This window comes from Lissotriton helveticus, chromosome 2_1 (genome assembly GCF_964261635.1).
Source record: "Lissotriton helveticus chromosome 2_1, aLisHel1.1, whole genome shotgun sequence".
NCBI lineage: Eukaryota > Metazoa > Chordata > Amphibia > Caudata > Salamandridae > Lissotriton > Lissotriton helveticus.
In genome coordinates, this window is record NC_136059.1 from 2026587638 (window position 1) to 2026608860 (window position 21223).

General features: G+C 44.6%; 1 pseudogene; it reads left to right on the plus strand.

Moving 5' to 3' along the window:
- The first annotated feature begins 2053 nt into the window (after positions 1 to 2053).
- Positions 2054 to 4071, plus strand: LOC144820812 (28S ribosomal RNA; annotated as a pseudogene).
- The last annotated feature ends 17152 nt before the right edge of the window (positions 4072 to 21223 follow it).

The window sequence follows — 21223 nt, forward strand, 5'->3', positions numbered from 1 at the left end:
CAGAAACTCTCATCAAGGCACAGAGAAGCTGTCAAGGATTACAGTATTAGGAGGCTGACAACTTGAAAGCACAGCACCCAAGAGGGTGGAGAGGTGAAAAAACATCCAAGTGTTGAAAAAAATAATGAGTAAACTGTTATAGTCTATTTCATTAGTTTTGCCATGGAATCGAAAAACATGAGTAAACATTGTCAGCATCATATATCTGAATTTCTTAGGCCTTACCCACATAAAGTTTTTGTTTAGAGAAATGTAAGAACATTTCAACAGATTATGACATATTTTTCTAAATATTTTTGACCAATTCTAGACACTTCACTGCTTGAAGTATTTACCAAGGACATAAAACAACCACACGTTCAGTGCATGATCGTAAATCAAGACAAGCAGCAACAGCTATTAATGTAGTGCTTTATACCACTGGTGGTGTGAAGCAAATACCTAAACTAAATACACCATCTCCCTTGTATTGTATGAAGGACTGTTCCTTGGCTTGAACATTGGATGCAGGAGAATTAATTCTGCCTCATCCAGTGATGGTGAAATGTCATCTGTGCTTGTGAATCCTGTTAGACAGCCTCAAATGATTCGCAAGAATACCTCCTTTAATATTAACAATGGTAAAATAATCTCTATCGAGGGTGAAGATCCATGTTTACTCATATCAAAACAAGAATTTATCAGAGTAGATTTCAAAGGAGTTTATTTGCATGAGAGGTTTTGTTAATGAGGTAAGACTCAGAGTCAATGGCATATTTCTGACATTTCTTTGTCCAACTCACTACCTGTTCCTCCTGCCAAACTGTTCAAGGTGCCCATCAGATGGGACAGTTTGATTTAGCACAAAAGAGATGTTCAAGGCTTGTGGATCAGTAGTTTTTTTTAGCAGTTTCACTATGCAGCCTTGCCCATGTCAACATATGAGTCGATTATTTGGCTATGAGCTCAACACATGCTCAGTCTGTTATTAACTGCTTATTTTCCCCATAAAGAGCAAGAATTTATATTTTACTATATCTCATCACTCAAAGGCTTAAAGAGCTGCAAACACATACACTCCAAATGGTGATACTTGTTAAACTTGTTAGAAGTAAGTGCTACTTCAAAAAGCTAATGTTCATTGAATACTTTATCTTGGATAACTTCACTTCATAAATAGTTACTCTTTTTTTTTAAACTGTAAAAACTGTATATCCAAAATTCCTAAATGAGACATCCAAACTGTGATGAGTGTGATGAAATTTGGGTTCCAAACTTAATGTGCCATTTGACTCAAACTGCCTCTTATGTATGAGGCGCAAAAGTCTCCAACTGGTCTGGGGTTGCTTGTGTTCGTGTGTAAAGGGGTCTTGCTCAGAGAATTCAGGCTAGTTTCTTCCTACTGGAGCAAGGACAAAGTCTAAATTGCATATTATTGGTCTCTGTCGAGAGTGACACCTTAGACAAAAGCAATTAACTGTAATGCAGCCTAAGTAAGTGCAAATGGCTGAGGTTAATTCAAGTATTATTAGCATCATTTTGTGCTTTTCTTAATTAGACGGCCAAGTGAGATGGATATGCCTAGACATGGGTTCCTTGATCAGTTTGCCAGTAGACTACAACCGCACCTCACAGTTGTAGGAGGCTCTGCTCCCTTTGTCCTCCAAAGGACAGACCTCTGATCACCCATCGCAGGTCTCCCCATTGGTCCAACTGCAGGGGTATGCCGCCGGCACGCTTGGTCTTCCCCACAATGGTGAGGCAGGTGCGTTCCTAGTCTGACCCGGCCTTTAAATCCAAGGCTGACGGGCTGTGTGTGGCTGTCTGTGGTGTCCCACAGCTGCAGTGTTCACTGCCTCAGGACCCCACTTCTATGTCTGGGGATGGGAAGGCCCCCTGTCGGCCTACAGGTCTAGTTTCTATGCGGGCTCTGCAGGCTTCGGTTTCTGATCTAAGAAAGGTGTGCTACCATGATCCACCCGTGCGAAAGAGGCCCCACCTTTGGCGGGCCAGGGACTTGGTCTAGCTACCCTATACTTTAGCATATGATTACGTACTCAAACAGACGTGGCAACCTGTTGAATTGAAGCATATTACAAAGTGGAAGAAAATAAACTTGCCAGGATTTCCTTCAGAAATGGCAAGTGAAGAGGGAAGAGCACAGCAGAAGGCCATCTCCCCTGTGTCGCTCTTAGGCCGAAGTCATTCAGATTGAGACACATCCCACAGATGGTATTAGACCGGTAGCGGCCCCCTCTTCACTGCATATTGGATCTTCTAACAGTTGGGTTGCTTGGGAATGCAGCGCTAAACAGGTGATGTAATACAGTTAAGGCTAAATATGGGCTTGAAACGCATAGCTTACAAGAACTATAAGATAATGTAGAAAAGACCTTTGAAGAGAGAGTTCAACAGGGCATGAAATCATCTAGTGGTAAATGGGTGGGGTCCATGCAGTCCGCCCAGAGGATTCAACACGGCGGTGCATCATGACAACTCCCGTCATAACTGGCTGGGAAGGCTTCAGGATGGCAGGTGGCTTTCAGCCCTGCCTGGGAGTGGTACAAACTCCCCCGGCAGCATCTTCACTCTATCCAAGGGGCTGAAGGAGATTGACTTCTGTCAAACCATCTCGTGATAATCGCTTCACCCCTCTCAGTGTGCACTGCGGCAGAGAAGAGGGTTGGGGCCTCCTGCTCCCAGTGTGACTGTTGACTAAGAGGGAATGTGCTCCGTGAACCCCGACTGTGTCATGCGCTGCACGAAGAAGCCCATGTCCAGTGCTAGGGGTCTGCCGTAATGCCAGTTATCCACCTGACCCATCTTGAAACACAGATCAAGGAGTCTACATGTGCAGAACTTAGAGGGTCGATCAATACCCTGTGGCGCAATGAAGGTGATAGCTGGTGCATGTAGGGTGGGGCGGGTTCCTCCCACAACCTCATACCGGGTGCGTCACCAGCTTGTCTCACCCATTCTATTGGGGTGGTGGTGTATAATCTTTTGTGAGAGGAACCGTAAGATAATGAACTACGACTGGGCAGGGCCAAGCCAGAGTAAATTCTGGTGGAGGTCCATAGTGATCTTGAAGTGTTAATCAGTCCTGGGTATAGGGGTGAAAGGGGTGGTTCCCTCCAAAGTTTCCCTCAGGATGGGCGTTGCTCGGAAACCCCAGTTTCATGTGGTAAAGCAAATGATTGGAGGTCTTGAGGCCTAAAAAATCTCAACCTATACTCAAATGTTAAATGGGTAAAAAGTCCAGCTCACCAGTGTAGAGCTGGGCACAGAATAACAACTCCTTGTGGGCCACTTTAGGTAAGCAGAACTGATGCTATGGGATGAACCGAGGCTCCCAAAACTCATCAGACCGCAAAAATGTTGCTAGTTTATACAGACAGCAGGACGGTGGAAGTCGGAATCCGTTAAGGAGTGTGTAACAACTCACCTTCCGAATCAAGTAGCCCTGAAAATGGATGGCAATGGAGCGTTGGTCCCATACCCAGCCATCGCCTGTGCTGCAAGGTGTGGGGGCTAAGCCACTATAAGTAGCTGGGCCACTGTGGTGTGCGTAGATGTCTGGGCCAAGGGCCCAGGTGAAGCGGCCACAGTTGCAAATCTTGGAGGTAGTAGCAAATATTCAAACATGAACATTGTTGGCCAAAGTAGAGAAGGCTTCCATGTGAACAACAGTTGAACAGGGGTTAGTCAGTCCTAAGAGATGGGTGAGCGCCATTTAGAAGGGATGGGCAATGGTCTCCGATGCTCTCTGCCAATCAAAAGTGAGTCAGGTTCAGATGCTTGAACCCAAAGCACAGAGACGGCTGCCCTTGCGGTGGTTATTGCGATAACACAAAGTCATCACAGAAAAGCCGGCTGGATCCTGGGAAGAGTTCTCTTTTCTTCATTGAAGGCCGTGATACCCTGGAATGGGTTTGCCGTGAAAGAGGGGCCTGACCCTTGGAAAGCGTTGTGGTCCTGGTAGCGTCTGGTGATCTCTCAATAGTCCCTGAAAATTCAGGGCAGATTGTGTAAATCTCGAACTGGGCCATACCCGTATCCTCAGCTGGTCTCCAAGGTGAACAGACTCATGCTTGTTGAAACAATGTAGGTAAGAAAAGTTGGCAAGACAGATCTGTATCTTTGAAATAATGATTGGCTCTAATTGCTAGGTCATCAGGCTGGTGCTTGAAACAGGGCTGAGTATGCATCATGGCTGGAAGAGTCGTCACCCTCCAGGTTTGTAGCAAATCTGGAGGATTGGCTCAGATGCAGTGGTTGGCTCTCCCCATGCCTCCGCCAGAGCTGTTGGGCTACGTTCTGCCTTGGCCAATGCCTAACAGCTGACTAGAACTGGTGGAGACCAGGGGACTCTGACTGTTTAATTAAAACAAAGCATCATGAAGGCCCAAGACGGAAGTTGACACAACATCATTTCTGCCCAGTGCTCTGCATGTTAAAGTAAATACGTTCAATGAAATGAAGGCAAATTGTAGGAGAAAGAATAACTTTCTTAAAGTTGGTAAATGCCTCATCATGTAATTAGTGAAATGCATGAATGGATTAATGAGATTACCACTGTCCCTACCTACTACCTTGCAAAACCACAGCCATAGGAAGGGGCATTGCAGAATCAGTGGGGAAAGAAATTCCTGTTGTACTTTACTCTGGCCTGGCACTGTGAAGAGACATGAGAGGCGCAGGATAAGTAGGAGGCCCGAGGCTACAGGTGAAATACCACTAATCTTATTGTTTTTTACTTACTGGTGATGCCCCCTGCTCCCCTCCCACTAACCCTCCATCTTCCATGTGCAGACCCCTGCTCCTCCCTCTTGCCCTCTGTGTTCAACTTACCCTCTGTGGTCAGATTTCTGCACTTGCCCACCTTCCATCTGCCCTCTGTTCTGCCTGTACATGCCCTTGCCCCCTCAATCTTGCATCTGCGCCCTGTCTTTCCTGGTCAGTTTGCTGCCCCTAGCCCCCCTGCACTCCCCAGCCCCCTGTGGTCCTTGGTCTAGCATTGCCCCTGCTGCCTGCCCTCCCTAGTCATGTTACTGCCCTTGCAGCTGCCCTCATCACCCCTGACTTCCATTGTCTCCGTCAATGCACCTGCCCCCACCCTCATGCTCTTCTGGTCCAATGTGATGACACTGTCCTTGGGGCCTGCCCTCCCTGATCAGCCTGTGGTTACTGTCCACTTGACCCTGCCCTCAGTTCCCAAGGTGCACGCGTCTGCTCTCTCCCTGCTGCTCTCTGTGATAACCTTGCTGCCCCTGCCTATTCCGGCCTGCTCTCTATGGCCAGCTTGCTGTCCCTGGCCACCTTCTGTCTGCCCTCTGTTTCTTATGTGTGTACCCCTGCCCTCTCCCTTCTGACCTCCATGGCCCACTTTGCTGCTATTGCCCCTGCCAACTTTCCCCCTGGTCAGCTTGCTGCCCCGGCACCTTGCCCACTTCCCCTGTCCTCTGTTTTCTGTGTGCATGCCTCTGCTCCTTACCTCTTGTCCTCTATGGTCCATTGTGTTGAAATTGTCCCTGGTACCTGTCTTCCAGGTCAGCTTGCTGCCCCTCCTTGCTCCTTCTACCCTCAGTTCTTCATGTACATGTTCCTGCCCCTCCCACCTGCCCACCATGGTCAGGTTGCTGCCCCTACCTATTCCAGCCTTCCCTCTGTACTCCACGTACATGCCCCTGCCTTCTCCCTCCTGCCTTCTGTGGTATGTTGTACTGTCCATGGCACCTCTCATCTTTTGTCAGATTGCTGCCACTATTGCCCCTGCCCTCCATGGTCAAAGCGCTACCCCTTCTCATTTCAACTTATTTACCCTGGGCAGCTTGCTGCCCCTACCACTGCCCACATCCTAACTGCCTTCCATTCTCTGTGGCTGATCCATTGTACCCCTGTGGTCCATTCTGCTACCACTGACCCTGCTGCCTTGCCTCAGTGGTCATCTTGGTGGCCATACCCCTTCCCCTACCTGTAGCCCTCTTTGATCCATTGTGTTGCCGTTGCCCCCTCCATCCTGCCCTTGCTGGCCTGCCATCTCTGGTCAGTTGGCAATCCCTACCCATGCCTGCCTGGTCTCTGTGTTCAGCTTTCTACCTCGACCCCCTCCCCATGTACTTTCCCCCTGTTCTCTTCCAGTAGGGTGGGGGAGTTGGCTAAATAAAGCAGGGGGTTAAGTGCAGGGATGTAGTAAAAGGTGTCCAATGTAGGTTCACTATTTGAGTGCCTCCTCTTTTCTTTGCCTAACACCCTCCCATTCTATTTCATTAAAAATACATGTTTTTGCCTCTCCTCCCAATCCTTCTGTTTTTCCCATTTCTTTGTCAAATCACTTTATATGACATTCTTCCATTGATCTATCCTGGTTTCTCAGATGTGCATGTGTGTGCTCTCCTCAACTCACCCATTTCTTTGCTTGTTTCTTAGAAAAGTAAGTATGCGGAAAGCTACTATGGACCATTGATGAATAATAAAGATGGGAAAAAGTGGGTTGAATACTGAAAATGAACACAGATAGTTGAACCCAAGCTACAGAATAGTGCTAACAAAATACCACTACAGTCAAAGTTCTTAAGCATATCTGCTGCTGAAAAAGCACAGAATTACACTATATTATAGCCTTTTAACTCACCATAGCAGGCTATACTGGCCACTAAAGGCTTTCTCTAGCTTTATAGCTCCAAGTTGAAGGTGAGGACCTACAACAACAAAAATGTATTTAGTGGTTAGTATATCCAGTAATGACTACCTGACCCTACACACACTTCCCTGCACCTTAGACTTACCTGCACCTTGTTCTCTGATCAGGTCCAGTTCTTGCGGGCCCTGCCCTGGTATCATCTGAGCCTTCCAGTCTTGTTGTTCTGCTGTTGCTCTCCGCTGTCTCTCTCTCTCTCTTCACCCTTTCTCTTGTGCTTCACCATGTCTCTTGCTTCCAATCTCTCTAACACCATTTCACATTTTTGCCTCTGTATGTTTTCTTTTGCTTTCATGTGTGCCATTCATCCCCCCTTTGCCACAGTGTTTCAACTGATAGCACTCTTTCTCCCTCTGTTTGCTTTCCTTTGATTTCAAATGTGCCATTTTCACTCTTTTTTGCCACTGTTTTGTACTCTTACACTCTTTCTCGTTTCCCTTGTTCCCTGTGCCTCTATTTCTAGCCTTTTTGCTTTGTGCCTGTTTTTTACCTTTTTTGCCATTTATTGCATCCTCCCTCTTGCACCTGACCTCTTGTGGTGGCCTCACCACCACGGTCATCCTACTTTTCTTGGTGCACTCTCAGGCTCTCCCTCCTCAAGCTCTCTTTCCCAGCTCCACTTATCACCCAGTTCTCCACCAAAGGCGTGCCAAAAGGCAAGCCCATCTGTGTTCATCTATATCCCCCATGCCTGGACCCCTAGTCCTCTCTGACACCCACTGCTACCCCGCTACAACATGTATGTCCTGAAATTCAGACACCTATCCCAGTCCTGCAGCACTGCCAGCTTACTTACACCCTCTGGCACCCACCTCACACCCGCTTATCACCAACACTCAATGTTTATCATACGCTCAACTGCACACACCTTACTCCCACTATACTGCATCCCTTTGTATCCTGCATACTCCTTCAAACTAGCTCCCTCACAAAACACACCACTGAGATTTAGACCTGCTTCACGACAGCTCACCGGATGACTCTCTTCCTGTCTGTCCCCCTCTTTGGCCACTGACATCGCTGAAGCAAGGCCTCCCAGACATAAAATCATCAGACTTGGCAGTATCACTATCATCTACTAAGAATCCATCCAGTGCTCCACCATCCCAGAAAGTGCCTTCCCAGCATGAAGCACCTGACCTTCAAACTTCAGATCAGCGTCAACCACACCCTAAGCGTACTCTCATCTAACATCCCTCAAGACCATGCACCAATTTTCGCTGCACCGTTAGAAGTTGTAAACTTTGATTGAAACACCTTACTGTGATACTCCACCTAGTGCCCTGGTGAACTCAGGACCACCCCCTTCTGGCTAACTCACACATTCCAAATAAGTGAACGCCATCCCCACATCCTGCTTCCACACACTCAAGATGCTAAGGAATATTTTCAAATGGGTCTCAACCAACCCCTGCAGAACTGCCAATCAAGTCCTAAGCTCCAGCAAATAGTATTACAGTAACGCTCTATATGCCTTAATCACCGCTTAGCTCACCAACCAATTCCAGACATTACAGAACTCTGTGACCATGGTCACATTCAACCTCTCACTCATATCATTACTCATCATAAAGAGTTCCATTGTTTCCCCATCCTCTCCACCAAAGCTCACTATTTAAACTCCTACCTCACACATTCAAAGCCTTACACAACATTGACCCTGCATACCTCAATAACCACACCAACCTCCACAAATCAACCAGACACCACTGCTCAGACAGGCTCCTACCCACATACATCCCCCACATATGAAGAAACCGGAACTGGCAGTTGTGCTTTCTCTAATCTCACTGTTAAAGCCTGGAATGACTGCCTTTGCACATTGGAGCCTCCTTCTCAGTTCTTAAATTACACAAGAAACTTATGGTAAGGCTTTTCACTTAGGCAATGCCGGTCTTGGCCTAGGCTGCTCCTGCTTTATCAGCACCAGGATACCTTCCCAGGTAAATCACATGGTTTACAAGTGTGCATAACAAAATATAATAAAGCTCCTGTGGCCTTGCCTCACAGCTTACGCTTTTCTCTTTCTCTGCCCAGTCGACATATCCTAGAGAATTAGGGAACAGAGAAAGGTAGAGCGAGCCTGTGAATTTGGACACTGAACCTATATCAACATTTATATTGTGGTGCTCTTCCATTATCTTCAATGGACCAGCCAATAGTCTAATCTTCTAATATGATTTGTAATTAGATTACTCAGTTGTGTATACCTAGAAAATATAAATTATAATTGTTTCAGTAATTAAATTTGGTAGTCTATGTGTCTTGTGTTTCTCCTATTCCATGTCTGTCTATTTACCTTGGGTATTCAGTCCATAAGTTTAACTCCACTCTCCTAGCATTTGATGTGCATTCTCTTCTCCGTTTTTTTTAAACGTATAATTTTTTAGTACTTGCAAATATTTTTCATAAAGCTAAATAATTACTACATATTATTTATACATCTAAAAAGTATCTTAATTTTTATTATCTCATCAGTTTTGCTGGAGGTTTAGATGTTAAGCACAGACAATCCCAACAAAACTACATTAGAAAAGAAAACATTTACAAAAAGACTATGAAGGAAGTATTAAATTGAGAGTAGATAAATCCTCAGGGAGAAATGTGCCAGTGAACTGAAAGGTGGGTAAGAGAAGTCCTGCAATAATTAAAAGGTTTTTAGGAAAAACATGTTAGCAATGTGTTAGAGAGAAAAAAAGTAAATTAAAAAACAAGAAAGGTTCTGTGTAGATTATGAAAATACAAGTTTGTGTTCAAACCTAGAAATGAGGGTACTTCTGTTAGAAACAAGAATTTTAAAGATGTGGCATAACATGTTCTTTCGCAATAGGGTAGTAAAGAGCATTATGAAGTCATTAAAGAAGGTAAAGAGGAATCTCGCTAGACATAGTGAGGAACAGTTTGTAGAAACTCTTCTAAAGATGTCATTTGCTCTAAAGAGGAAGTTGTTCATTCATATTCTTCATTGAAGCAAAACGTTAGATTAGTGAGTTCATTGAAGAAGAAGTGACTCCAAAAGCAGAATATATACAAGTCAAACTTTTGTGCAATATATGAGGGAGACCAGAAGCTTACTTCCAGAACAGACGCTTTTTTTATTGAGCAGAGCTATTTTCAGCAATATACTTTAGTTTTTGCTGTTGACAGAGATGCACTTGAGTATGAAGTGAAAAAAGATACAGCAGTGGCGAAGGAGAAGTTAGTGCCAAGAAACAAATAAGATATAGTTAGGCATCAGTGTGGCAAGTATGTGCCCTTGCTGCTGTATATTAGTGTCAGTTCTATAATATATGTAATATAAGACAAGAGTCATTAGAGAAAGTCAGATTGTTCTTTAAAAAGTATAGTGTAAGAAATGGGCTTTCTGGTTGGCTAGGGTATGAACCTAAGCCAGGCAGAGCCCACCACTCTAGCCAGTGTAAGGGAGGTACACACCTAGTATAACCCCTGTTCACTAGCTTGGTAGCTTGGCCAGAACAGTCAGGCCTAGCCCAGAGGCAAATTGTAAAGCGATTGCTCAACACACTCATACCAGTGACACAATAAATACATCACAAAACAGAGTTCACACAATATGATAACAATACGTTTATGTATTGCATATAGACATTGACCAAAACCACATAAACCAAAAATCACTTTGCCAACAGGCAATTGTCAAAACATCACAGTTAGTGCAAAAAGATAAAGTCGTATATGTTGTGCATGTCTTGAAAAGCACACTCACTGCACATACAAGGCAAATCCTGCAATAATACTTGTTATCCTGACAAAGCAAGGTAAGATCAACACCTATCATAACCTCATGGCATGACACGGAGCAGTTAGGTTAGGGAGAGAAAATACATGAATCATGAAACAATGTTGCCTGTGTGCACTGAATGCTAGATGAGATAATCACAAGTTAAGCCGACTGTTATTGTGATATTGTGTGCATCCACGCTAGGTGTCCGGTCCCTGGACACTAAATACGTACTCAATGCAAGGCTGTGAGAGGAGCACTTTCTCACTAGCGGGAGCACAACATTAGCAACTGAGAGTTGCTTTCCTCCAATTATAATCCAATGTTAAACATTCAAAAAATCTTGTTCAATGATGAAAACTCTTAATTCATTTCATGAATTATTTATTGTTGATCTTCATTCCTTAATCATAACAGTGAATGATGAATCAGTTCCATACACATTGCAGAAAGAGGCAAGAGGGGTGCAGAAAGAGGCAAGAGAGGTGCAGAAAAAGGCAAGAGAGGTAGGTGCAGAAACAGGCAAGAGAAGTGTAGGAAGAGGCAAGAGAGGTGCAGAAAGAGGCAAGAGAGTTGCAGAAGAGGCAAGTGATATCATAAGGGCGCAAGAGAACTGCAGAAAGAGGCAAGAGATTTGCAGAAACAGGAAAAAGGGGTGCAGAAAGATGGAACAGGTAGGCAGACTGAGGCAAGAGAGGTACAGAAAGAGAAAAGAGTGGTGCAGATAGAGGTAAAAGGGGTACAGAAAGAAGCAAGAGAAGTGTACAAAGAAGGAAGAGAAGTGCAGAAAGAAGCAACAGAGGTGCAGAAAGAGGCAAGAGAGGTGCAGAAAGAGGCATGATAAGTGCAGAAAGATGCAACAGAGGTGCAGAAAGAGGCAAGAAACGTGTAGAAAGAGGCAAGAGAAGTGCAGAAATAGGCAGGAGAGTACAGAAAGAGGGAACAGGGGTGCGGAAAGAAGCAGGAGGGGTACAGGAAGAAGCAAGTGAGATGCAGAATGAGGCAACAGATGCAGAAAGAGGCAAGACAGGTGCAGAAAGTGGAAGAGATGAGCAGAAAGAGGCAAAAAAAAGTGCAAACAAAATAAAGGTGCAGAAAGAAGCCTTTACGCTGCGAACTTCCCTAGACAGCTGAGACCTAGCCATTGCCCAGTGGAGCTACCTCGCTTGCTAAAGGGGAGATGGACTTTGGATTCCCTCCTTGACCATCACCTACCCAGCCGGACTTTGGCAAACTCTCCGCTTCTCTCGTGACCCTATCTTCCCTTTCCCCTACCCCACCCCTCTCGGCTCTACTCTTTCCAGCTCCTGACCTTTGCCCTCACCTGTCCTTGCCCTTAGTCCGCACCCTGTTTTTCTGTGAACGTTTTCCCTTGCCACTTGAGACCTAGCTATTTTGACTGCTGCCCCATGGAGTTACCTGGTTTAGCTAAAGGGGAGACGGGCCTCAGATTCCCTCCTTGGACGTCACCGTCCCAGTCGGTCTTTAGATAGAATTCCTTTCATCTCTCCTGTCGTCTCTCCCCTCATCCTCCCTCTTTTCACCTCCCCTTCCCCGCCACTATTTTCTTTCTCTCCTTTCTCTCCTCTCTTAATGTACTGCTTATTTATTGACGAAATGTGTAATTGTGATCATTTTCTGTTACATTGTGGAACTTAATGTAAAGCGCTTTGATGCCTTCGGGTCTAGCCAGCGCTATATAAAACTCTTTAAATAAGAGGCGTAGAAAGAAGCTAGAGTGGTTTGCACACCATTAGTACCAATTTAATACCCACATTTAACAATACGTAACAGGTGACCATTCTAGGTTTTCAATGGGCCTTCCACCATGCTGTAACACTTGTTGCTGCATTTTTGGTAGCGTTTGAGCAGTTTGAGCTAGAAACAAGGTTTTTTTTGTTCAAATCTATAGATTATGCACCAGATGATGGATTATGTGGCAAATGCAGAAAATTTATAAATGTGCAAATGTCGGTGCAGCCAAACAGTCGCATAATTCCAGTGGCCCTGCTCATACCTCAAACTAAGTCCAGAAATGCTCCTCAGCGGTTACTTCTTTTTTTTGTCTCATTGAGTTTATAGTTTCATTTATATAGAAACGAGGAAGACTAAACCTGAGGTTACCGCTGCACAACCCAGACCACCAGACCACATAATTACTAGGGGTGGGCGTAGTTCGCGAAGTAGCGCTACGCATAGCTACGCAAAGTGCACTTCGCACTATGCAAGCTATGCGTAGCACTTCGCGAACTGCGTAGGAGCATGTTCGCACTGTGCAAGATGTCATTTTCAATGATTGCACAGTGCGGACAAGCATCCAGCACTGTGCAATCATTGAAAACCGCATCTTGGACAGTGCGAGCTGTACTTTTCTGACGCTCGAGTAGATTTTTACTCGAACTGCAGCTTTCTCAACATGGACTCGTAGTTTCTCATCGCGAGCGGTTGCAAGCATGCGCGACCACTCGCAATGAGAACCCTGACCTGCCCGCGTTGAGAATCTCGCCGGGTGGTTTATTTTCCATGCTCGCGATCTGCAACTTGATGTTGCTGATCGCGAACAAGGAAAAAGTCTCACGAGAATGTCATTTCGCCTGCTCGCGGTCGCCAACTTGACGTTGAGGACTGCGAGCAAGCAAAAAATGACCGCTGCACTACGCTACGTTACGTTATGCATGTTTGCACTGTGCTACGTGCAGCTCACGTAGTGCGAAGTTGCGCAAACTTCGCACACTACGCGAGCATAGCGTAGTGCTTTGCCTGGGTTAATAATTACTCTCCATAACACATAATCCCATTCTACATAATTCCTATACACTGAATACCATATACCTTCTAGCCACATCAAAGTCAAAGCCTATCCACATATTTTCACTGCACATCATACCACATAATTCCACTACACACAACCTACAACCTCTCCACTCCAAGAAACATGATTAAAACACTTTTACATTTACAATGCCTATAGCTTTAACTCTGGCAAATTTTAAGCCTATTATTTTTCAAATGGTTTTATAACTAGTAGTCGCATTTGCAGAGAGGTGGAGAAAGGGGTTTGGGCCTCCAACCAGTGCTCAGGAATTCTGCTGCATAGGACTCACAGGAGGTACCAGGAGGGCTTCTTGGCCCCCATTGTCCCTTAGGAATAAAGTGGACTTCATCCCCCAACCAGTACTGTGCCAGGAGGCGTGTTTGCAGACTGGTGGAGAAAGGTGGAGGTAATAGGAGGGGTATTTGGCCCCCCAGGACACCTTTGGGGGCCAACTACCCCTCCTATTACCTCCAGTAAGTTCCACACAGCAGGATTGCTAAGTTCTCATAGCAGGCCATGCCCCGTTTCCTCATCACTCTGCAAATGCATTCCCTGGTATGCTCTTGGATGTAAAGTAAAATCCACTTTGCTGCTGGGGGTCTTCAGGGGCCAACTAGCCTACCTGATACCTCCAGTATGCCCCAGATAGTGGGATTGCTGACAGGTGGGCACAGGCCACGCCCCTTTTTTCCACCAATCTGCGTCCTGGCACACTGCTCAGGGGATGAAGTGCACTTCAGTCCTGAGGTCCTCAGTACACAAGAGGACCTGATTTCCCCATCAGTTGTGCACCAAGAAGGGCATGGCTCGACCACCTCTCAGCAATCCCTCTGAGTGGGGCTTACTGGGGATATCTTGTGGGGTAGTTGGCCCCTAAGTACCCTTAAGATTCTAGGGGACTTAATCCCCCAACCCAGAACGTGCCAGGAGGTTCAATTTCAGAGTGTTGCAGGGAGGGAGCGGGGCCTCCAGCGGGATGTCAGCTTCTCTTTTATTTATTTTTTTAGAAGGGGGCTGTTTGGCTCCCTTCTCTTAGTAATTTTTGGGCCCCCATCTCCCAGGGCATGAGCCTTTTTAATAAAATAAATAAATAAATGAAACGGCAAAGGGCCGCATTGCCCCCATCCCGAGACCGATTTTGGCCCCAGGGACCCCATCCCCCAGGGCCTGGCCTCAATTTTTATATCTATTTTATTATTTATACGGGAGGGGGGCTGCGTGGCACCAGTTCCCTGGGCCACTATTGGCCCCGGGGAGCCCATCCTCTGGGGTCTGGCCAGACTTTATATATATTTTTTTATTTTGTAGGGGGGCCGTGTTGCTGTCCTCCTGAGGTCAATTATGGCCCCGGGGCTTTGCCTCTGTTTTTTTTATAAATACGGGAGGGGGGGCGCGTGCCCACTTCTTCCCTGGGCCACTATTGGCTCCGGCGACCCCATCCCCTAGGGCCTGGCCTCAACATTGGGGCCCGCGGGGGAGCTCCAATGAATGCCCTCGAGAAGCAGAGTTTTCAATGACAGGTCCGTGGGAGTGGTCCCCAGGAACTTCAAGAGCTCAACGAGGGGGTCCGCATGGCCCCCCACCAACCAGTTTAAAGCCCTGGGGAGGTGGTGGTCCCTGGGACTGGGGGTCCACTTCAATAATTAGTGCCCTGGGGAGGTGGTGGTCCCCGGGGCAGTGTGAAGGGACTCGAGCCCCCCCCCCACAGTTTTGTAATGTAGTCCCGGGGAGGTGGCGGTCCCCAGGGCCTGGGAGGGACCGCGAGGCCTCCCACCCTTTAATAAAGAAAGCCCCTGGGAGGTGACAGTCCCCGGGGCTTGGCACATTGCCCCTGGGACCTGGCCCACCCGAGGGCTCAAAGAAACGAAGTGCAGTAGCCCGTGCTTCATAAAACATATTAGCTGGTTTCAAGCACCCAGCGCATACCTGGCCGAAAATATTTTCTAAAAAATGCTTTTTTTGTTCCTGGCGGTCCTTGTGGGACTCCCGGTGCAGGCCTAGGGGGTCAGGGCTTTTCTACCCTGTCCCCTTTTTTTGTATTTTATCCTTTTTTTCACCTTTTTTCTTCTGACTTGGTACCGAGTCACAAGATGGCTGCCAACCCTTCTTGGTTTGGAGTGTAGGCATCCAATCAAAATGAAGCTTGTGATCGGGAGGGTTTACAAATCCTCGTCAGTCACCAGATATCGATATATTTTTTTAAAGATTTTCAGGAACTACTAAACGGATTGACACCATTTAAGACAAGAACGCTTTCTGAACCAAGATCTACCTTTTGCCAAATTTGGTGGGCTTCCGTTCAGCAGTGCTGGCTGTAGCTTTGTCTAAAGTTTCCAATGGAAGTTAATAATAGACTTTGGACAATTTGTTCAATATATGCTCCAAATGTCGACGATCCAGATTTACTAATTTTTTTTCATTTAGAACTTGCTGACTGGTCACCGTCTTTCATCATATGCGGAGACTTAAATCTTCATATTGAGGCTAATATGAATATATGTGGTACATTACCTTATCAAGGTAGCAAAAAAAAAACATATGAAGCAATTCGGTCCTTGTTATTGGATCATGGTTTACTTGATGTTGCTTATGAAAAAAATCCTTCAATGCCAGGGTTTACATTCTTTTCATTTCCACATAAAAAAGTTGTGCGTTTGGATTACTTTTTTATTAAATCCGCATTAATTAAAGATACTACATTCGAGTTATATCCACGTATTATCTCGGATCACAATCCAATAATGATTGAACTAAAAACAGATATGCTTTCCACATCTCAATTTAAAACCTGGACATTCGATAGGAAATTACTAGTAGACTCTGAATATTTGGAATTTATGTCAAAATGGACAAAAGAATTCTTCGAAATCAATAGAGGAACTGCGCAAGTTCAGAATGTCTGGGATGCTTTTAAAGCAGGGATACGCGGGGAATCATTATCTTATGTTATTAAGAAACAAAAGATCATTTGTCGAAAAAATGAAGTAAATTATAAGAATGTGATGGATTGCGAGAAGAAACTAGTAGTAGCAATCGCTCTTTCACAAGATACAAGGGATATTGAAACTAATCTAGCTATTCATAAGGCACGATTATATGAAATGTTTGCAACTAAACTAGCCGAACAGGTGGCAACCTTTCGCTCTCAGATATATGAAATGGGGGAGAATTCAGGTAGGATATTGGCGAGAAAAATTAGACAAAGAGAGGTTTATAACTCCATAAATTCTTTACGTGATGAAACAGGACAGGTACATAATAAATCTGAGTCAATCATTGAAATTTTTTGCCGATTTTATGCTAAACTTTATCAATATGACTCTGCATCCTACTCGCCAGATCTCTTCATTAATTTCGAGAGAATTTGTGATTCTGCTCGTCTTTCTGAAGATCAAAAATTGGCTTTGGAATCTGATATTACTTGGGAGGAAGTGGAAAAAGCATTACTGTCACTGGCGATAGGGAAAGCCGTGGGTCCTGATGGAATCCCATTGGAATTCTATAAAATATTTAGGAAGATTATAAAACAAGATATTCTGATTACTTTTTTTGAGGCACAGAGAGGGAAACCACCATCCTCTTGGAGCGAATCTATAATTATGACATTTCCTAAAAAGGATAAGGATCCTTTGAATCCGGCATCATATAGGCCAATTTCTCTAATAAATGCTGACAGTAAAGTATATTCAAAAATCTTAGCTTACAGAATATCTCAAATTATACCTACAATTGTTTCACGCTGGCAGCATGGTTTTATCCCGAATAGAGATACATCAGATCATATTCGGAGAATCATTGCTTTGATGGACTGGGCAGAAGGTACTACTACACCAATAGGAATCGCCCTATTGGATGCTGAAAAAGCATTCGATAGGGTGGCCTGGCCCTATCTTTGGGATGTACTTTCTATGAAAGGATTCGGTCCAGGAATAATTTTAGCGTTGAAGGCGCTTTATCAAAATCCGACATCTTGTGTTAAACTCGGCTCCAATAAATCTTCTTTATTTCCCATCCAGCGTGGAACACGTCAGGGTTGCCCATCCTCTCCACTTCTTTTTGCCATCTATATTGACACTTTTCTTAATAAATTAAATCAGGATGATGAGATAAATCCAGTAGAGGTAGCAGGTGTTAGTCACTAAAGACATTGTTAAGGCTTTTACTAGGATTGAGGAGCTGGCGGCAGCATTTGGGTCCTTTTCAGGATATAAATTAAATCTTTCCAAAACACAAATACTCTTTGTTGGTCAAAATCCTCCGTCTGGAATTAACATAGTTACGGAAGCGACATATTTAGGTATCAGATTAACTACTCCAATTATTAATATTCCTAAAATTAACTATAACCCAGTATTAAAAAAGGCTAATTCTACGTTAGAACGTAATGACCATTTACATTTATCATTATATGGGAGGAATAACATCTTGAAAATGCTAATCTTGCCAAAATTTTTATATCTATTTAGAACAGTGCCACTTGAATTTCCGCTAGACTTTTTTAAACAAACAGAAAAAATGATAGGGAGATTTTTATGGGGCTATAAGGGTAATCGAAGAGCCTACAAAAAAATTATCTTACCAAAGATAAGAGGAGGATGGGCCACCCCACATCTTTTGTTTTATTACTTGGCGGCTGCACTACATTACATATCCCCATTAATTATTGGTAATAAAGCCCCGATATCATTCGCACACACCCCATCGATCTATGAATTTGCATTAGGAATTAAAGCTAGAGGGCATCTTCTAAAAATAATAGAACCTAGTTACTATAAAAAGACAAAATTTAAGATTGTATCTGCAGCATATAAAATATGGAAAATCATCAGAAAACTTGCTGGGATCCCAAAATTATTGAGGTATACTCCCTTAAGTTCATCACAATGTTTTCCTCCCATATTTAGAGATTCTACCATGAATAGATGGTGCAATTATGGTATTATTTATCTGGGTGATTTATGGACAGAGAATCGCATATCTTCATTCTCTGAACTTCAAACTAAATTTAATCTCACGAGATGTGATTATTTTAAATTTATGCAAATTTATAGTTTTTTGAAGTCAACATTATATAGAGATCGACAAGATCTCCAAAAGATCCCTCTGATTGAGAGTCTCTTTTCTAAAAGAAAGATAGGTTATTTTTATGAAGTACTCATGAAGTTCCTTCCGGATGATTTATCCATGACTCAACAAAAATGGCTAGTGAAGTTGGGGAACAATGTGTTGCTAGAAGAATCAATTGAGTTAGCTAATTCTATTTTATTTACTGGTAGATCACGCACACAACATTATATGATATTGTTCGATTTGTACTACACCCCAGCTAAGGTAATGAAATGGGGTGCCACAGCCGGTATCTGCTGTAATCGGTGTACCTTGATTGGAGCAGACATTATACACATGTTTGCTCTTTGCCCCAAACTCACTATTTTAATTTCAGAAATGCAGAAATTTATCCAGATTACTTTAGGTTATACATTAAATCTAACTCCGGAACTGTTATTGTTTGGACTCTCATCAGATACTATAGGAAAAGAACATCAGTCGTTGATCTTTATCATGATGTCTGTATTTCGGGCATGTATCACACAAGAATGGATCAGTACAGACCCACCTTCCTTTTCTATGTGGAGATCTCGTTTGTTGGCTAAATTCAATTTTGAACTTGCTATCTATGCAACAAAAGGACGGAAAAAAAACAAATGGGGATTAAAATTTGGGCGCCTATTCAACAATGGACCCAAGGAGAAATAAATGGATAAAGTTAAGACACTATTCTTTTTGTTTTATGCAAATGTTATTTCTTCTAATGTAAAAGTGGTCCTACTTTGGCTCTGTTCTCTGTTTTTCTCTTTTTTTTTTTTTTTTATCTTTTTGTTTGACTCTGGATTTATGTTACAAATGGTTATGACCTATATGGTAAACTTTGGGCATTACAAATGCCTCATAGCAAAAAAAAAAAAAAAAAGGGTAACTTTTATATACTTTTTATGTTGTTAATCTGACTTGTTTGCAATAAAAATAAAATGTAAATAAAAAAAAAAAAAAAAAAAAGGAAGTTAACATGGAGGAAATGTTTTGTGGGACCCCTCTTTTTTCTCAGCCCCTGCTCAACGAAACACCCCAAAACTTTCAAGACAGGAGCAGATTGCTTTTGGACAAGGGGAGCAGCTCCCCTTGTCCAAAAGCAATGCCGGCTCCCGCAGGAAGCGGGGAGCCGAATGGGAATGCGGGAGCATTGGGGCTCCACCATGGTCCCTAACATGTGGCCAGGTCCCAGGGAATGGGGTCCCCGGAGACAATAGTGGCCCAGGGAAGGGCCCCCTTCCTGTAATAAGATTTTAAAAAATGAGGCATAGCCCCGGGGGATGGGGCCCCCAGGCTGAAAAAGACCTTGGGAGGGGGGCCTTCCTGTTTTTTTTTAAATTGTTTTTAAAAAAATGGGTCAGGCCCTGGTGGATGGGGTCCCCAGGGCCCACACAACATTAAGAGAAGGGGGGACACAAAGCCTTTTCTAAAAAAAAAAAAAAAAGCAGAAGCCGTGCTCTCTCCGGAGTACCCACCCCCTCCCTGCACCACTATGCAAACGCACCTCCTGGAGCATTCTTGCTTGGTGGATTGAGTCCCCTTGATTCCTAAGGGTCCCTAGGGGCCAACAAGTCCACCAGGTACCTCCAATAAGCCTCACACAGTGGGACTGCTGAAAGGTGGTCTGAGGTCATGCCCCTTTTTACACCACTCCGCAAACGTGCCTCTTGGCACACTGCTGGTGGGGCGATGAGGTCATCTTGTGTCCTGAGGACCTCAGGTCTGAAGTGGACTTCATCCCCTGAGCAGCAGTGCACCAGATGGCACGTTTGCAGAGTGGTGTAAAAAGGGGGCTTGGCCTTGGACCACTCAGAGCAATCCAGCTGTGTGGGGCTTACTGGAGGTACAGGAGGGCTAGTTGGCCCCACAGCAATCCAGCTGTGTGGGGCTTACTGGAGGTACAGGAGGGCTAGTTGGCCCCAGGGACCCTCAAGAGGTAAGGGAACTTCATCCCCCAACCAAGAGCACACCATAAGGCGTGTTTGCAGAGTGGTGGATAAAGGGGGCAAGGCCTTTGTCCTCCTCTCAGCAATCCCACTGTGTGGGGCTTACTGGAGGTAACAGGTAGGCTAGTTGGCACCTAACTACCCCCAGCAGCCAAGGGGACTTTAATCCCCACCGAAGAGCATGCCAAGGAGTGCCTTTGCAGACCAATGCTGCTGTGTGGGACTTACTGGAGGTAATAGAAGGGGTAGTTGGACCAAATGGTTGTCCTTGGGGGCCAACTACCCCTTGTGGTACCTCCAGTAAGTCCCACATAGTGTGATTGTTAAGATGTCTTCGGAGGCCATGCCCCCCTCTCTGCAAATGCGTCTCCTGGCACACTAAGGTTTGGGGGATGAAGTCCTCTTTTCTCCTGAGGCACTTTGAGTGCCAATAAGTCCTCCTGAAACCTCCTGTAAGTCCTACGCAGTGGAATTCCTGAGTGGTGGCCGGAGGCCAAGCCTCTTTTCTCCACCTCTCTGCAAACACGACTACTAGTTAAAGAAGCATTTGTAATATAATAGGTTTTGTATTCGCGAGAGTTAGAGCTATTGGCTTTGCAAATGTAAAAGTGTGGTATTAATGTTTCTTGGAGTGGAGTGAATTAGGTTGTGTGTGGTGGAATTATGTGGTATGTTGTGCAGTGAAATTATTATTATGCAGCAACAAGTGTTACAGCGTGGTGGAAGGCCCTTTGCAGACCTAGACTGGTCACCTGTTACTTATTGCTAAAAGTGGGTATTAAGTTGGTACTAATGATGTGCAACCACTCTTGCTTCTTTCTGTGCCTCTATTGCGTCTTTATGCATTTCTGTTGCTACTTTCTACACTTTTCTTTCTTTTTCTGCACTTCTTTTGCCTCTTTCTGCTCATCTTTTGCCTCTTTCTGCAACTCTCTTGCCTCTTTTTGCAC